This window comes from Haliotis rufescens, unplaced genomic scaffold (genome assembly GCF_023055435.1).
Source record: "Haliotis rufescens isolate VD_foot unplaced genomic scaffold, xgHalRufe1.0.p SCAF_1, whole genome shotgun sequence".
NCBI classification, from domain to species: Eukaryota; Metazoa; Mollusca; class Gastropoda; order Lepetellida; family Haliotidae; genus Haliotis; species Haliotis rufescens.
Genome location: NW_025963779.1, coordinates 54,745,523 through 54,760,620, shown reverse-complemented (window position 1 = coordinate 54,760,620; position 15,098 = coordinate 54,745,523). Strand labels below are relative to the sequence as shown.

The 15,098-nt window shown below is 37.5% G+C and overlaps 1 protein-coding gene across 1 annotated transcript in view; it reads right to left on the bottom strand.

Moving 5' to 3' along the window:
* The window catches only part of LOC124131545 (sodium channel protein 1 brain-like), a 78,302-nt gene extending 73,339 nt beyond the window's left edge, over nucleotides 1–4,963 (bottom strand). The window contains exon 1 of the mRNA XM_048398036.1: nucleotides 4,639–4,963. The gene's annotated coding sequence lies outside the window, so the exon portion shown is untranslated. The remainder of the gene's footprint in view (nucleotides 1–4,638) is intronic.
* Between the last annotated feature and the right edge of the window lie 10,135 nt (nucleotides 4,964–15,098).

The following is a 15,098-nucleotide window of genomic DNA, read 5'->3' as shown; positions in this document are numbered from 1 at the left end:
CGGAACACCCAAATCCTTTTATTGACAAGCCCCAATTATTGAAGATTGAATAGGGCTTTGCAGTGGCAAGGCAACGTCTACAGTTTGTCAATTGTAGCTGTGACGCCCGGGTGAAAGGTGACGGCTTAGATCGCAGGCCACAACCCTGACTTAAGTATTCCAACACTGTAAAAGTCCATACATTTTGTACGTGTCTGTCTGAGATTTTAATATAGATTCAGAGACACATTCACACAGGTCATACGTCCTGGCAATAGATACGCCGAACAACAATACGGATATACATTACTAGATACCAATCTCATAACTCGCCAATCCTCAGACACTCCCGAGTATACTCCTAGATTTCCTATCAAAGCAACAAGACCACGAAATCCTTATAAAGCAATTGTATCTATTTGCGTATACAAAACAAGCTTTACAGCATTAAAGAGCATGAAGGAAAAACATATCCTTGAGGCAATGACGTCATCGTTTGATAAACTGTTGGAGACGATCACGTCAGAAACCTTGCTTCGTTACACGTGACTACACCTATGGTGAAAATCATTTTGAAGCATCATAACATCGATTTATTCAAACTCTAAGATATGGTTCTGTCTTGAATGTGACAAATTTATACCCCGACCACTCGGCATTTAAACAAAGCCGATTGAATGGAACCATCGACTGGTATATAGCCGTTGTGTTGGACATGCGGCGCGTTAGTGTTGCTTCCTGTTAATGGCCAGTCATTTAGGTGTACAGTTCTATAATAACTGTTGACAACGGAAACGTTTCTATTCTATCTGTTCACTGGTAACTATATGTGTTGTTTAAAGTGTCGGCGACAGTCGATGTCATTACTTTCACCTGGCATGGTGTTTGTTCAACGTCTTATAATGAGTAAACAGTTTCATTATGGCTTTGAATATATCATCACTCACCGGCACAAATCAATGATGAAGAGAACTTACGCACTTAGAGAACACTGTCAACGATAATTGTTGCCGTCAATCAAGGAAACGCGGGTTTACTGAACCTTAGCAGGAATGTATTAAATGTGGGTTTTTTAATTGGAATGCCGGAGTCATTTTTTATTGTTTACATACACTTGGTAACTAGATGACGCAGATATCAACATAGTCATGTAGTAATAATCATAGTGTAACAAGATCACCATCTTCATCTAAAGTACTGTAACGTTGACAACACGAACAGCAGGACCTATGTAGCATGACCCTAACCACTAGACTCGCACGGCCTTGCAGTGTCTGGAATACAGCCTTTAATGTCAAAGTACGCTCTGACAAGAAATGTGAGTGAATGTAGTTGAACACCGCAGTCAGCAATGTTCCAACCATCATGCACGGCGGCCAGTAAATAATCGATTCTGGACCAAGCAAACCAGTGGGTATATTATTAAATAAAAGCTACAAAACCCTTTCCATAATCATAAGAAATCTGTGCTAAAAGCCGAGTCCATTTTACGATTCCGACTACATAATAAATATTTGTGAATCATGGTTCCCGTTGCATGAGCAACGATCACCATCGGGACAAGATGTCAGCAATCATCCAAGTCACACCATTGAAAGCCGAAGTTCTGAACAAAATAGTTAAATTCTACGCATTTTTACTAACACCCATCTCTATGTTTAGAAACACGTGTTTGATAGTAAAATGGCATACAATTTCATTACTTAATCAGAAGTGCGATAACACCACCCAATCCATATTTTAGTCCGTTCTTACGACAGGCGTGTGGTTTGAGGTCTTATTGTGACCCGTTTTCTCCACAAAGAGCAGGGGCGGTGGTTAAAGAGGAAACCCGGGTTCGAATCCCGGGTCCATTCTGCCGGTGCCTCACATCCCTTTTTGCGAACACCTTGTAGTATCACTTCACAGTGATTCATACACACATTCTATTGATTTAGTCGGAATCCTACAATGGCCTCTGCGTTTAGAAGGGATTACTTATGATTATGGATTATTTTGGTCGCTTTTTATTTAATATCCACATTTCACCATCCTCGATAATCCGTGCAGTGGATAATATCGTCATTCTGTTAGGACAAAATACCCGTGACGCGTTTGCAATTAACCATACATTCGTTTTGACGCTAAAATAGCCAACCAATTACATAAGACTAACGAGCGAGAGAAAATCTGTGCGATGTTACTGTTTGGACAGACAAGGATGGCGACACTTCCTAAAGTGAATGAATGAGTATGGTTTTACACAGCTTTTAGCAATATTCAAGCACTACCACGGCGGGGGACACCAAGAATGGGCTTCATACATTGTAGCCATGTGGAGAATAGAATCAGGGTCTTCGATGTGACGAAAGACTACCCCACCGCCTCGAGACTTCCTGCACGAGGATATGATAGCAAATGAGTCCCGCGTGTGTTTATCACAAAAGCATGGAGATATAACACACAGGTTTAACTACTACGCTTTTCGCCCTTGATTAGTTATTCACGTGCATGCAAAACCAAGATGTTAACGGATGAGAATTGTACGCGTCATTCAGCTTCCCATGCGGTAAACACATTACCCACATACTTGTTTCTTCAATATGCAAACAAAGAAATTTGATTAAACTATCAGTTTTGGAAACTGTCGGTAGATGAAGAAAGTTCAATCTGTAATGTAAAGCGAATGAATGTTTAAGGACGCAGTTTATAGAGTAAATACGTTATTCCAGCTATATCACGAATGCATGCAAATAATCGAACCCTTGACAACTTGTCTACGAGCAGAGGCCCGGGTGGTTCAGTCGTCTAAGGCGCCGCAATTCGCTTTGCAGAGTTGCATCCCTTGGGAACACCAGAGACCTTTGCTTGTGTGTTCGAATCCCGGTTCGCCCCGATTATGTTTCTTGGTTTGTCAGCACCATGTCCGTGCATGTGGGTTTCACTTAAGTGGTAAACGTCATCACTTCGGACTTCCGCATTAAGCTGACACGCCGTGATATAACTGAAACACTGTTAAACGCGGGGTTAATCCCAACTTACTCATTCTTACTGCAAGTATTGGATACTGGGGACTACATCTGTAATATGATTAAGTTGTAAGAGAGATATAACATATGTTAGAGTCTCAGCGGTAGAATTTAACTGTTTTCGTCCACTAGTCCTTATAATGATATAGCATATAGCAAAACCCTTAAAAGGAGTACATTTCTACTAGTCTTCATGATATCTTAACTATTTGGCAGTTTGGCAAGGACTACAGGACCAGTACAAATTTCTGACGCTGCTTTCATAGCCGCCATGCCACGTTTAGTCCCACCAGGCACCGTTAGACTGCACCGATATACACCGGTATACAATGCCAGCGGAAAGTCGGTATTCCGGGTCCTACAAATACATGTGCTCTATACATATACATAACCTCAATTATGAAACCTAATCGTCTTTCTGCTCATGATTTCCCGCCGGGGAAGTTAAACTTGCAAACGTCTTGCTTCATAGGCAGTTTATAGACTGAAACGTATCCTAACCGTTTAAAAGGTTACGTATATTCAATCAGAAAGGTCAAGAACCGATGTTGACTCCAAGACGTTTGGTTATACTGATAATGCATAGGGGGTTGTCTAAACATACATGGGGGCACGGATGGTACAGTCATCTAAGGCGCCACAATTCGCTGTCCCTTTGGTGTGCCCGAAACGTATGATTGAGAATTCGAATTCCATATTCGAGGTTTGTAAGCAACGTACCCTTGTTTGTTGGTTTCACCAAAGTGGTAAACGTCTAAGGCAAGCATTATACGTTGTAATGGGATTTCTTTCAACATCAAGCTGTCAAGCCGTGACATAACTAATATGCTGTTCAAAGCAGCTTAAACCAAACCTACCCGCCACTCACTCTTCAGTATTTAACTGATTATTTCGATTGTAAATGAGTGACTCACCCATAATAGGCACAGTACATGCATAGGCACACAACTTTTGTCGCAAGTTTATGTAATTGAAAGGAAGAACTGGTATCGTATCATATACATCATATAGGTATATATATTACATATTTTAATTGGTTCGTATGTGGCAATGCTATAAGTTAGTGAATGTCCAAAACACCACAGTCAGCAACATTCCAGCCATATCACTGCAGCCTGTATATGAACGCATCTAGACCAAGTAAACCAATGAGTGAGAGCATGAACATCGAACCACGTCATAGTGGCACCACGAGATGCAACCACCCAAGTCAAAGTCCACCGATTCATTTTAGTCGACTCTTACGGCAAGCTCAGGTTTTATACCGGGACCAATTCTACCCTGGAGACTGAGAGGTGGAGTAAGTAACACTCGTCCCAAGGTCATTTGTCGATTACCATTGTATGCGATCCATCAAAGGAATGATTCACCAATCAACCTCGAGTGACACGGTACAAATTGGAAGACTGAATTTCCCCAACTCAGCTCCTTTAATCACACGTAGTGGCACTTTCGATTTAATATTTACTTCTTCTTTGCCGACTAACCACGTAGATTGATCCCGATTTCTTCTTAAAGTGACGGAAATCTTATGGATGCCTGAGACTTCCTTAAAATTGCCGATGAGGTCAATGTAGCCTTGGCGATAACAAATCTACAGTAATGGTACTGTGTATATAAACTGGCATGTTTTAAAGAATTATCGACTTACCCAGTTTTTCTATGAAACAAGGATGATTCTGTCGACAAATATACAAAGCTTGTCAGCATTAAGTATCCTGGCTTTCAAACGCCGTCCTCTTTCTACACGGGAATTCATACAAGCATACTTCAGCATAGCTTTACCTCTCTGATAGTCTGTAGCAATGGTTCAGCATTAGGCAGATTTGTCACAAAGGGTTTACATTATGTAAGCGCGCTTGAGACGGAACAGTTCTTTCAATAAGCATAAAGCAAAATGCACAAAGAGGCATTTACGGGTATAGCTTCGATTGGGGATTTACGTATTGCCTGTCGATACGAATATAACCTGTGAATAGGAATTGGGTAACCATCTAACGACATATAGAGATCAGTGTTTCAGCATCGGGTATTGAGTAATGGTGTCAATAGCATGTGTTTGTCACAGCTGAAATCTAAATGACTAAACGTTTTGTTTATTGATTTTGAAGAGTGTCAAGTAGTAGTTGAAATTGTTCCCGAGAGTACGATTGTATTGACCGTACAGTGAGTCAAAAGTTATATATGTATGCATTGTCGCTCAATCCTTTCGATTATATATTTATTTACGGCGGGATACGGGCGGAAGTCCTACCTAGTCACGTGCAACTGTAAGGACAGTAATTACAAAGTAAACACGGTGTTCATTTAGGTCTTCATAAAGTCAAATTAAATAATATATGCAAACCAGTGTAGGTTTGCAGGTATTTATTTTACATTTTCAACAAAATTTACACTTGTTATACGTCCGTCATGTATTTTGTTCATAATAAGATATATGGTGTACAATGAAATACTATGTGGGAGACATCTTCAATTGAACTAGAATTGCAGTGTAGACATATTATTTAATGACGCACTACTGATTTTATAACCACTTATGGAAGTGGAATGCATTACTTAACCAATACCATACCACATCCATAAACTGGGCAAATTTTGTTTCACTATAAATACATGTCATCAAATCATTAGCCATTTCAAATCATGTAACTATGTATACAATGTATACGTTTCCTGGTAGAAAATATTACAATGACCAGTGAAAAAGTACCTCTTCAGTCGGATCTAAGAAGTGGAACACAAATGCTTTGTTCTTGAAATGACAATCGCGATGAAACCATCTGTAATTTGCTTTCATGAATGCCCAATTGTTCTTTAGACTTTCTTTACAAAATCTATGGAGAAAGAACCTTGCAAATCTGTGGAATACATAGTTAATGCTTCTTCATTATATTGTAAATGTAAAGTAATAAGACTATGGTAGCTCACCAAGCGAACACACTTTCTTAGATGGAAATAAAGACCCATGGGAGATAAGAACCTAAGTGCTTACAGAACTGAAATCCTACCGTGTAATTACTTTCTTCTCTCTGTCGAACAATGCCCACAGAGGGAATAATCACAAGTATAGCATTATAGACTCGAGTGAGGAAGGTTTTAGCCTTGTGCTAAGCGTCTCCACCTCAAGTCCGATAGTAATTGCTTTAAAGAATAATCATAATGTATAATATACAATGTGATCTCCAATCGTTGGGTTTTTTTAACCATTTAGGTCTAGATGGGCATCTAGGCATTTGCAGACTGGTTATTCTCTGGAGATGACATTGTTATTATAAAAAAAATGAAAGAAATACTAAACAAAATAATTAGTCCTCACTTGCCTATTAAATTCTTAACTGATTCGTTTCCATTTTTCTTTCTGTATTTGCAAACGTTGCAGAACATAAGAAACAATGTTTATAAGCAAAGTTATAATTACAGAATCATGAACCCTTCACAATCTATATCAATATGAAAGGAAATCGTTGAAGCAAAATGTGTAACCTAAATGATGAATATGTCACGTCCAATACAAGTGCGCTGTTGCGTGTTGAATTTCATAAGAAGCACAACCACACAGGTGTGACGTGTCACGTTCTGGCTAATAGTCGCCTGCTGTCACAATATTAGACTCTTCACCTCATGTTTTATATATGTGGTATAGATAGGAAGACCTTATTGATATGAACCTATTACCCCCTACTCGCTATTTACAACTGTCGTGGTGGAGATAAATATGGAAACGTTTGGTACCAGAGAAGCAGCAATATGCGCTAATATTTGGCACCGTTTGATTCAGCTACCTACGACCAAAAGAAGTATTATATTATTCTGAATAGTTAAGGGTAACAGATAGGACCTCCATACTAGCCTAAACACCAAGTAGTAGCAACAGCTACAAATCTAATGCAACCAATGATGGATTTGATGCATTCACTTGGTTTCCACCAAATATGTTTTGGAAAACAGAATGGCAGTTTTATGGCAAACTATACTTGTTTGGTTGACAAGGGTTTGCATGCTTTGTAACACTATACTGAAATATGACGAAATCCCTTGCCTTATGTTTGCAACATGCATGCATCCAGGTAGAAATTATCATCTCTCCTATTTTGCAATGGCTGGAATGAAAATAAATCACAGGGAACACAATCTTCATCCTGTCATACATACTCAGCTGAGCACTGAGCTGCTGCAGCTTTGGTAGAAAGAAATGCCAGGAGGATTTGACGATGTCCCTAACTTACAGTAGTTTGGGAACAGATCTTTGAGCACGAACAGTCTTTATTGAGATTGGGCCTAATCAGATAGCCTTGTTCAATACGCCTGTGTAAATCAGCATTCTAGAAATGCACTGTACACAAGTGATGCATACGCACGTCAGGATAGGGTTAGAAGCTACTGTTCACTCGATACAATGATATTGATCCAACATCTGAGCACTGCATGATATAGGTGTATCATCAAGTGCTTAGGATAAGACAATCTGTCACAAGTTCACATGGCTGTTGCTTATGGCAGCTGTGGCTTGTTGAAATAGGTTGAATAAAACACTTATTCCTGGTGAAATATGGGAGACATTATGTATTATTCCAATATGTGTCAAGCTATCATAATGGAATCTGTTACCAACATAAGTCTACGACTTAAGCCACTAGTCCATAGCCCGAGTCTAGTAAAATGTCTTTCAGTCCAGTAAGCTTTGCAATAAAAGTCCATACAGTAACACTAATATCTACCGACAATGATGTCAAAACACAGGTTCAGGCTGGTAGACCGAAACATTTTGACACAGACTGCAATATAATGCTTTTTATGTGCTTTAAACCCATAATGATGTTTTTGGAATGTCATTTTCTGTTATCTTTTACCTCAGGTGTATAGGTTACCACTAAATAATGATACATTCCCAATTACATGAATATCACCAGCCTTTTATAACATGGTAGAGGGAATTTACCACAAATGAACTGTAAGCTGATTATCATGGTCTTGAGCTGCTTTGTTGTCCAGTCTACACTAAATCTTGTGAAATGTTAACATGTGGCTAGGTATAGAATTCCACAATCTCATTGTTTAAAACACTAATTTGTCATGCAAGCCAAAAGTCAATATACTCATTAATTATTTCATTTCCAGGAAATTATCTCATGGCTGAGGGAAAGCTATCCGATCATGTTTTCAGGGGGGCAGAAAAGTCTTGACTCAGGCTAATCAGGCCAGACCTCATTGCCTTTGACAAGACCTTAAATAATAGATTAAAGTCGAGATTAAAGAAGCTCTAATTCAAAATCCATACTGCTTTTACATATGATGACTGGTACCAGAAATGTAATTTGAAACAGTCAGTCTATATAATGCTATATTCACTAATCTCATATAGACTCCCTGTTTGAATTCAATAAGCTGGACACCTTAAAAAACCCATCATACACTCCAGAAGAAATAGTGTTGGAAGCTCAATAACAATTACTCTCAGACTCTAGTTACTGGGAAATTCAGCGAATGAGATAACCATTGCTGAAAATGTTGAGTGGTTGATACATTTTGGTATAGATGAGAACATGAAACATCTGTGATTATGACTGGTAATTTAGCAATATAGGCAGATGTGGATGAAACAATCGGAATTATGGTAACGATGGACTAAATCATAGATTACAATACATGAATAAATGTAGTCGTTATTGTAAATTTCTAAATGCAGTATAGGCTCTACTCAGAAAATAACTTAGGTTTGTTTTAGCTTGTTTTGTAATCAAACATGAAAATAGTTGTCATCATCATTTGGATGTTCGAAGAATTCCAAAATGCATTTTTAATAAATATTTCTAGTGGAACAATTTCAACCTAGACCAACATAAATAAAGTTATGTAGAAGGTTAAACAAGAATACTTCCATAAAAGAACCCTTGAGTATTTAGGAACCCCTAAGACTCATAACTTCCTAGACCTGAGAAGGGAATGAGAGGAGATTGGGGTGGATGTTTTTTTGTTAAATATTGCTCTGGGGTCTGTAAAACCACAAGAGACTACGTTTCAACAAAGAAATTCAATTTCTGAATTACTGATTATCGTTGTCTTGGTCTCAGTTGAAAGTGGATAATGGATCAGAAGACAGATCAGTGTTCTTATCATCTTTTCAAAGCTCCCAGATACACTGATCTTGGAGAACATTGTTATCAAGGCAAAGATAAATTCACATTGTATTGTTTGAGTGTGTGTGTGTGAAGTGGTGTTTCTCAAACACCTGGTATCATCACTATTTCATAGTGATTTCACTGAAATCTCATTAAAATCAGATCTTAGTTCTCGCTATCGTTTGCTAAGCGGAAGCGAGGATCTGATTTTTATGAAATTGATTTCTATGTGACAAGTCAGCAAAATAAGCAAGGATCTGTAACCTTTGGAAAATGGACAAATTTGAGGAGCAAGCAGTGATCAAGTACTTTTAGATTGTTGTTTTGACTGGCTGGAAGTGGTGAACCCACATTTCATCCAAAGTCACAAATCGTTGTCAGGTTTTAGACCCTTGCTTATTCTACTGTCTTGTCACAGTGATATAAGTTGCTCAATGGAGTATTTTGGGATATACCTCTGTGGCATCATGTAATGTCCACAGCAAAGGATTTCACTATTACACAATTCCTTCTATGCGAGGCTCAGAACTTATCAATCAACCTTCATACTTCAGAAGATTTTAAAGAGATGAAGAGGTTTCAATCTGTCTGGAACATATTTTTTTCATCACAGATGCTCATCTTCTAGAAATGTGTCTTGATGAGATCTGTTCAATTTAGAGTGTGTGAAAACAGATGTCTTGTTACCTTTACACTTACCTCACTGACATAAACAATTCTATGTGGGTGTGGATGCATAACTTTATTTTCTCGTTTCTGTTTGAGTGAGTGAGTTGAGTTTACATTGGTTTTATCATTATCACAGCAGGGAACACAAAAAATGAGCTCTAAACATTAGAACCCACATTGAGAATCAACAGGTAAAACCTCCACTAATCTTGTATGCCAGTGAAAGGTCCCATGTGATTACCATCACAAAGGCACTACTTCAAACACAAATTGCTCTAGTTAACTGCTCCTTGTCACTATTCTAGATATCCGAGATCCTGTAATTCAAACAATACATCATGTCTTAATTATTGCCAGTATTGTCATGTCAATATGAACATTTTGTGATAGTCCAAAGCCTGAGTCAAGCAAATTTTAATTCTCATAAATGCAATACATATTATAACAATACAATCTACTGAAACGATGCTAAGAAACGAGTTCAGGCTAGCCGTCTCAAATGTTTTAAGCACAGTGTGTATGGATACCAGCAAGACAAATGTCACCAGGACATTTTTGTGATATTAGCAAGCATTGATTCTACTACACCATTGCCAAAAGTCAAAAGTATTGTTGGATGAGCAACAGTCAGTGCCCTAAAATATGAACTGATCTTAAAGCCTGAAATACTCAACAATAATCTGATACAAGTTTCTGTTAACATAATCTTTTCCTATATGCACAGACCATCCAAATATAGATGATGAAGTCAATAAACTCTTAAAGTACATCCTGTACCACTGTCTGCTACACAGCCAGCACATAATACCAACTCATCAGTGTTTATAGGATTATTTATATAGTGTCATAGGAACTCCTTTATGAGACAGTTGGCATATTGAACATATTGATTGACTTAGGAATACAAAGCTGTTGGCACGTTTAAAGACGAAGGTTCATCATATAACTACAGTCAAACACTGTTATGTCTAACTTTTAACTTTGATGTGTCGAACTTATGGTTGTCTCGAAGGAAAAGCTCGGTCCCTGCATATTCCTTCTTTATTCATCATTTTCGGTTGTGTCGAACCATGGATAACTAGAAGCATTAAGAAACCTTCTTTTCCCTACAAAGTTGGATGTTATTAGTCTCAAGTGGATCGTGAGTCATACGTAAATGCATTACATCTCGTAAATGCATTACAACACACTACAGCTAACAAACTTGAACATACGTAGCTATACAGCAAAGGAATAAATAAACACAAGTTGATTTTTTGTGTGCATATTTAGATAAATAATTCACAAGAGGAAGGTACTATCCTTGCAAACATATTGTGATTGTACATCTTTTATGACTGAATGGTTAGTGTTTTTATACTCACCAAATTGACAATCGCGTCTCTTGTAAAGTATATGTTTTACCATTGGAAAGAAATCAATACTCAATTCATGTATAACCTGTTTCCAGAGAGCACTGATAATTATACATGCATCAAGCATCAACTTGTTTTGTCCTGTCAGAAGGAAAGAAACAGCTTTGTTGACATTCAATCACCAGGAACAATGATGCTTGGTTGTTAACAAAAAATCTTCTCAAGAAACAAATTGATCTGATGGATGTTTTCCCAAAGTTATCACAGGGTTAGGATGATTATTTTCATGTTCTATTTGTAGGTGACATCGACACAGTTTGTCCAAATATACATTCCCCTAAGGAAATAAGTATACACATTCATGTTTACATGAAAAAAAGTTTCATATTTGGAACTGAATAACATCCAATAGTTTTTCTTATGTTGTGTTTAGGCACATAATCAATACTTGTACACACTATGTTCCTCCACCAGAGGTTGTAGTCACCATTACATGTTGAACTACCTGCACTAGGGTTTCACTAACAAAAACCTTTATTCTGCTTCAAGGGTAATTTCCAGTATTGATAATTGTTCGAACAGTTCCTGACAGCAACAAGCATATACTTTTTTAAGCAAATTGCGTGAGTGGTGGGTACAACCGGTGGGGCAGGACATGCTTACCTTCACAAATGTCTTAAACGGGATAATACAAGATTTAAAACATGTTTTAATTTAAAAATTGGCCAAAGGTGCAACGAAGTGTGGTCTCATACAAATCCATGTACCTTTATTCTGGTACATTCAGTGAACTGTTTCATGAATTTCAGTTCATTCATGTTGAAAGTGCCAAGCCAGATTTAATAATCTTCCATAACCTACATCTCAACCAAACAAATGTCGATGTCAGCCTAATGCTGCCACCATTCACTGGGTCATGTATTGGGAGATTGTCAGTGACAGAGATCAATTGTGTGGGATCAGTATGCCTGGCATGCTGTTGGCTGCCTGGACAAATTATTCTCACACTTATTACACTGCTGGATGAAAGGGTGGCAAGCAACCTTGTCATAAACATGCACCATTATTGCCATAAAAAAATATCTTCAGTACCATTTCCCTACCAGTAGGTGGTTGTTACTTAATTACTATTCCACATAATCATATAATTGGTCAATACTGTGTTGTCAATTTCCAAAATTGTTGATGCCATTGGGTCCGTTTGTAATAACAAACAGTGATGCAGCTTAACCAGAAACATTCACAAGCCAGTATGGTGATAACATATAAGAACTCCGCAAAAAACATGTCAAAAGCCTGAAATTCTACTAGCTCTCAGGATGCCTTCAACATTAGATAAACTGACTTGGGCTGGCAGGCAAGTGCCAAATTGCATATCTGTAAAATATGTTTTAGCATCCCTGGTCCTCAAGACATAATATCAAAGTTTAAGAATGTTCTTAACATAAACCAACTTAATTGCATTAATAACAACACACAATGACTTCATCAATATTTTCACAGTCCCTTTTGATGAACTGGATGGTATCGGTACATAGAAGGTTTGAATTAAGATGCTTATGATATGATAACAGCTCATTGCTGCATCTTATTTTGCTGTGACACGAACTTTCAATACTGCTATGGTTGTCTCAGAAGCACATGGTGAAAGCATCTTGGTTTTGAAATGTGGTGTGTAACATATTTGTGGCAATTGTTCCCTATGGGTGGTCTTCATGACGCATTAGTGTCAATTAACATTTTCATTACCAATTAGTTACAGGGTAGTCATAACATGTGGTGACCTTTTTTTGTGAACCTTTTCAATAACCAAGTTCCTTTAGAACACATTTTCGAGAGAAATGAAGTCTTCACTTTTCAAGTGAACTGAAATAAACTATAATCATTACATCAACTGGAGAAAAAGTTAAAATATATTGAGGGCAACTTTTGTAACTTTCTGCTTTGAAATACTTGCTTCCTAGTTTAAACCTGTGATTAGATCTTATCATCTCCTGAGTATTTGCTGGTTTATCGTTTAACTTTTCATGTAAGGTAAAATGTAATTGAAAATTAAGCGGTGCTAAACTTGTTAAGGATGTCAGTAGATAAGATGTTGTGTTCACTCAAAGTGTCAATTGGGAATCCTTTTTACGACATATTTTTTTCAAAGAATCATAAATTTTTAAAGCAATACAGCAGAGAATCATTGATTAAAAGTCAAATATTCAAAGCTACAAATTTATCATGATTATGTATCAGTCAGAAAGTGAATTACTTTCCATTATGTTTACAGCAAAAGCAGAACACTCTTTCAACTATCACATCACTACATTGTAACATATTTCAGGGTTAGAAACTAACAGTTTTTGTCCACTAGTCCTTATAATGATAGCATATAGCAAACCCCTTAAATGGGCCAATTTCTACTAGTCCTTAGGATACCTTTACTATTGGGCAGTTTGGTAAGGACTACAGGACTAGTGCCAATTTCTAACGCTGTATTTGAATGACACCATGACATTGTTTTTGTAAATTTGTGAATATATTTTGATGTTTTCTTATGGACAAATGTTTCATACTGAAATGGTTAGATATTTTAATAAGTTAAATACTAATAATTATACCTTTATACAAAACTGTTTAAAGAGCATGAATGATTTCCTTATAGGACTCTATATTTTGACAGATAATTAATCAACAATAAAACAGCATTAGAAATTGGCACTAGCCCTGTAGCCCTTACCAAACTGCCGAATAGTTACTGGGGTAAGGTATCATAAGGACTAGTAGAAATTTGCCATTTTTAAGGGTTTTGATATAATATTGTTATAAGGACTAGTCGACTAAAAATGTTAGTTTCTACCTCTGTAAAACAGCATCATCACTATCCCCTGCCACATTACAATTATAATTGTTCATATAGTAGTGAATATAAACGATGAAAAAATAAAGCCTTAAGAAGAGATATGCTCGCTTTATGTTATCAGAAAAAAGGATCAAATGTTAAATTAATACACACAAAAGGCTCCTTCTCTGGAAAATATAATTTATGGCACCAATTCTCAAACTCAGTTTTGATAAATATCTCTTAGATAAGCTAACTTCAGTAGTTTCTGAGAAAACTTGTCCCCATTGCAGACACTATGCACTTTGAAAAGTAACATGGATCAAGGGCCATAACTGTGTATGCTCAAAATCTAAAAACATGTGAGTGAGTGAGTGAGTGAGTATGTTTTTACGCCGCTTTTAGCAATATTCCAGCAATATCACGGCGGGGGTCACTAGAAATGGGCTTCACACATTGTACCCATGTCGGGAATCGGACCCGGGTCTTTGGCGTGACGAGTGAACGCTTTAACCACTAGGCTACCTGACCGCCCCTCTAAAAAAATGTACTAAGGGTAGTAACTCTGTAATAATTTAAGGGACCAATTTTCGAATACAGTCTAACAAACTTGTATCTCATAGATAGGCATGCATAGTTTCATCCATGTAACATCAGTAGTTTGAGAAAAGCTGTACCCATTGCTCACATTATGCAGTAAATTGAAAAGCACGGAGCAAGGGCCATAACTCTGTAAACAAATAACTTACGGCACCATTGTTCAAACTCAGTCTTGACAATATCTCTTAGATAAGCTTGTAAAGTTTCATTCATGTGACATCAGTAGTTTCTGAGAAGACGTGTCCCCATTTCACAGCAGTATGCACTAAGTTGAAAAGCATGGAGCAAGGGCTATAACTAATTTAAGATCATGACCAGTAATACCACTGTGTAACATTTCATTTCTCTAACTTAAATAGTTTTTGAGAAAATTCGTCTGTGGGAAGCGGATGGACGGATGGAAGACAGACAGACAACAGATGAATTCCGCTCCTATATCCCCAGCCCCAGTTCGTGGCAGAGGATAAAAATATCAATATTAGTTCAAGTTAAATACTCATATACAGAGCAGCGGACATCCTTAACCATGACTGACTAA